This window comes from Phaseolus vulgaris, chromosome 9 (genome assembly GCF_051622355.1).
Source record: "Phaseolus vulgaris cultivar YP4 chromosome 9, ASM5162235v1, whole genome shotgun sequence".
Lineage (NCBI taxonomy): Eukaryota > Viridiplantae > Streptophyta > Magnoliopsida > Fabales > Fabaceae > Phaseolus > Phaseolus vulgaris.
The window spans coordinates 1,380,001-1,385,000 of record NC_143506.1 but is presented as its reverse complement, the minus strand read 5'-3'; the positions used below and the strand labels follow the sequence as shown (position 1 = coordinate 1,385,000).

General features: G+C 36.7%; 1 pseudogene; it reads left to right on the top strand.

Annotated features, from left to right (window-relative positions):
* Positions 1-5,000, top strand: part of LOC150025077 (25S ribosomal RNA) — an 11,166-nt pseudogene that overhangs the window by 4,155 nt on the left and 2,011 nt on the right.

Here is a 5,000-nt window from a genome sequence, read left to right as displayed (position 1 = left end):
GGGATAGGAAGAGGAGTATAAAGACCATGGGGATGCATTTTAGATTTAGCTTTGCGGCAAGCTATGCATTTATCACACAAACTATGAACATGTTTATGCATATGAGGCCAAAAGAAATGTTCATGCAACACATCCAAAGTTTTAGCAACCCCAAAATGTCCCATTAAGCCCCCCTCATGAGCTTCTCTAACAAGAGATAATCTAATAGAGCATTGGGGAACACAAAGACGTTTTCCCTTAAAAAGAAAGCCATCTTGAATAAAAAAGTCTTTGTGTCCTCCCTTAAGACACTCTTGATAGAGGAGAGAAAAATCAAGGTCATCATGATAAAGTTCCTTAATGTGATCAAAACCAAGATATTGAGAGGTTAAAAGATTTAGCAAGGTGTATCTTCTAGAAAGAGCATCCGCCACAATATTTATTTTGCCTTGCTTGTGTTTGATCACATAAGGAAATTGCTCAATGAATTCCACCCACTTAGCATGCCTCTTGTTAAGTTTGTTTTGGCTTTTCAAATATTTAAGAGATTCATGATCACTATGTATCACAAACTCTTTGGGAAAAAGATAGTGTTGCCAAGTAAACAAAGCCCTAACAAGTGCATATAATTCCTTATCATAGGTGGAATAGTTGAGATGACTTCCCTTCAATTTCTCACTAAAATAGGCTATGGGGTGGCCCTCTTGAAGGAGAACAGCCCCAATACCTATGCTTGAAGCATCACACTCAATCTCAAATGTCTTAGTGAAATTAGGAAGGGCCAAGATGGGAGCTTTAGTCAATTTTTCTTTCAAAGTATCAAAAGCATTTTGTTGTGCTTCTCCCCAATGAAAGACCACATCCTTTTTCACTATGTCATTGAGTGGTGCGGCAATGGTACCAAAGTTTGGGACAAATCTTCTATAGAAAGAAGCAAGCCCATGAAAACTTCGGACCTCATTCAAAGATTTCGGTGTAGGCCAATTTTGAATGGCCACCACCTTGGTTTTGTCCACATGGACCCCTTTACAACTCACAACAAACCCTAGGAATTCTATATGATCAAGAGCAAACATACATTTAGCAAGGTTAGCATACAAATGTTCCTTCCTAAGGGTTTCCAAAACTTGCCTAACATGCAACCTATGGTCATTCAAAGATAAGCTATAAATGAGAATGTCATCAAAGTAAACCACAACAAACTTACCAATGAAAGGTCTAAGAACATGATGCATGAGGCGCATGAAGGTACTTGGTGCATTAGTTAAACCAAAAGGCATAACTAACCACTCATATAAACCAAAGTTGGTCTTAAAAGCCGTCTTCCATTCATCACCCGGTTTGATACGGATTTGATTGTAGCCGCTTTTAAGATCAATCTTTGAAAAGATTTTTGAACCATGTAATTCATCCAACAAATCATCTAGTCTAGGTATGGGATGCCTATACTTAATGGTTATGTTATTGATGGCCCTACAATCCGAACACATTCGCCATGTGCCATCCTTTTTTGGCACTAAGATGATAGGCATAGCACAAGGACTCATGCTATCTTGCACCCACCCTTTTTCAATCAAAGCCTCAACTTGTTGGCGAATTTCCTTGGTTTCACTTGGATTGGTCCTATATGCGGGACGATTTGGTAAAGAAGAGCCCGGTATCAAATCAATTTGGTGTTCAATCCCTCTCAAAGGTGAAAGTCCATTTGGAGGATCTTGAAACACATCTTTGAACTCTTCTACCAAATTTTCCAAGCAATGAGGACTATCAACAAGTGTTTCTATGCTAAGAGTTCTAGGGATGGCTAAAAAAAGAGGATGATGAGCCACTATTTCCCTTTCAATGTCACGCCTAGACACAAGGAGTGTAGGCTTAGAACTCTTATCTTTTTTATCTTTTTTATCTTTTTCACTCTCCCTCTTTTTCTTCATGATAACTTGGTCCTCATGGACTTCTCTTGGAGAGAGAGATTTTAAAGTAACCTTGTGACCATGGAATTCAAAAGATAATTTGTTGGTAAAGCCATCATGTAAAACTTTTCTATCAAATTGCCAAGGCCTTCCCAAAAGAACATGAGTGGCTTCCATGGGCACAACATCACATAATACCTCATCTTTGTATTTTCCAATGGAGAAATGGATGAGGACTTGTTTATTAACAATTATTTCTCCTACTTCACTAAGCCATTGTAATTTGTAGGGCTTTGTATGAGAGATAGTAGGCAATCCAAGCTTATCTACTACTCTTGTACTAGCCACATTTGCACAACTACCCCCATCCACTATCAAGGAACAAATGTTGTTTTGAATAAGACATCTTGTATGGAAAATATTTTCCCTTTGACTTTCATCAAAAGGTTGTGAAACTTGTCCAAGAAGTCTTCTCACAACTAACAAGTCCCCTTCAAGTGGACATTCACTCTCTTCCTCACTAGATGCATGAGAATGCAATGAATGCTTTGAAGAATCCGAATCATGCTCACTAACTACAATGCCCTCATGCATGTACATACTTCGTTTTGAAGGACAATTTGCAGCAATATGACCATAACCCATACATTTAAAGCATTTAGTGTTAGATGTTCTAGTGGGAGACTTAGGTCTAGATGTTGATGGCTTAGATTCCTTGGGTTTGAAAGAAGAATCTTTGGAAGGATGTTTTGAAAAAGAAGTTTTGTTTCTCCAAGACTTGGAGTAGTATCCATTATTGGAAGCATTTTTAAAAGAGTTTTTCTTAGCAAGTTGGGCTTCCACCTTCATTGCAAGATGAACTAAAGAGCCCAATGATGAATACTCTTGTAACTCAACAATGTCTTGGATATCCTTCCTAAGACCACTCACAAACCTAGCAACCATGGCTTCTTCACTTTCTTCTAATTCAATTTTAAGCACAAGCGTCTCAAGCTCCTTATAATATTCATCCACATTTAGCGTGCCTTGTTGAAACCGTTGGAGTCTCAACATGAGGTATTTCCTAAAATGTGGGGGCACAAACCTTGCGCGCATATGATCCTTTAAAGAGTTCCAAGAGTCCACGGGAGGACCCTTGTGATAGATAATGTCCTTTACAATCCCATGCCACCATTTCATGGCATAATCACTAAACTCTAGGGTGGCTAGCTTGAGCTTATGCTCATCTTGGATCTCATGGATCTCAAAAATTTGTTCACACTTAGCCTCCCAATCTAAATACACATTTGGATCACTAGAACCATTAAAACAAGGTAGTTTGACCGAAGGAAGCTTGGACTTTGCATCATGGTAGAAGCCATTGCCGTAGTGAATTCTTTCCCCTTGGTGATGATGTCTTTGTCCATGAACTTGGGGTGGAGGTCTCCTTCTCCTATGCTCATCTTCACGGCCAACATCATTTGAAGAAGCTCTTGAAGATGGTCTATGAGAATGATGTCCATCATGGATAGAAGGAGATGGTCTAGTTTGTTGGACCTCCATCTTTTGGAATTTCTCCTCCAACCTTCTAATTGTTCTTTGAGCTTCATGTAATTCACCAAGAATTGAAGCTTTGGAAGGAGAATTCTGCTTGTAGGATGCATCACTTGAAGATCCAGCCATTTGTAATTAAAAAACAGCAAACACACAAAACAGCAAACAAGTTAAAAATTAGCAAAAACAGTGAGCTTTGCACTTGAAACTGCCGAAGTGAATTTAAGGCTGAAAAAGATATCACTCTCAAAGAAATAATGTTCTTGCTCCAATCTGATCTTGGGGCCTTGGAATCCTCAAATGAAATATGTCAAAGCAAGCACACCAATCTTAAGAGCAAACCACCACAAAACCAAAGAAACAATAAAGACAAACAAGAAAAAGTATAAGCAAGGAAAGGTAATTGCAAAAGGAATACTATATGTGAGACAAACTCAAAGAGTAAGAATGAAAGACAATCAAGAAAATAAAGAATTCAATGAGAAAAGTAGGCACACAAAAGAATACTTAAGGAAAAGCACTAGAGTAGATGAAGAAAACAAAAAAAAAAATTTAGCTACTGGAAAAATTTTTTTTTATGCAAACTGTGTTTGATATTCACTGATTTAACTGGAACGTTGTAGAGCGAACTGGATTATGAAATTTATACCACAGAAACTTCAAGATGTTAACTCAATAATGGCACTGGAATCAATTAAAAACAGTAAGCCAATTGAGAGAAATAAATTTTTTAAAATCACTGCCAGATTACCGTATTTTTTTCGGCAGGAATGTACACTTTTTTTATTTTATTTATCATTTTTTGTGTACTTCATATTTTTGAATGATTCTTTTTTTCTATTCTTTTCTAACACTTTGAATATCTCAAATCCAGAATTTCAGAATTTTACAGTACGTAAATCAGTTGCAATAAGGAAAAACAGTAAGCACTCTTTTCAGAAACAGAGGAATCCTAATAGGAATAAAAAACAGAATGATGAACTAGCAAAGACATAATAGAAAATGATGTATTGGAACTTGTATAGGTCTAGAATACAAGTATGAACTCAATTCTAAAAAGAAAATGCACAAAGGATCAACATCAATTCAGAAAATTATATGACACCAAAGCAAGAAACAATCAAAACAATAAAAGTACTACTAGAAGTAATGACATATATGGAGAAACATGACTAAGACAAAACTTGACATGATTCAAAAAATTAAAAGACACAACACAAATTGTAACAAGTGAAAGGAAGCTTAAGGTAAACTCTAGGAAGGATAATGCCATTCCAAAAGAGCAACCATACTCATAAGAATTATGAGTGCCATAAACCTTTCCACAAACACTTGGAGCAAAAGAAAAACAGCAAGAATACTCAATTAAAATTCTAAAACAGAAACTTAAATTGCAAGAAAATTAAAGAGCTCTTGAAATAAAGTGCACACAACTCAACAATTAAACAAGAATGAACCTAAGACTCATGATACCACATGATGTGATTCCAATAGCCACATAGAACAAGATTCTTGACACTTTGAGGAATCACCTTGAGCTGGAAAATGTAGAGGCACTTTCTTAGAAGTTGGATCATG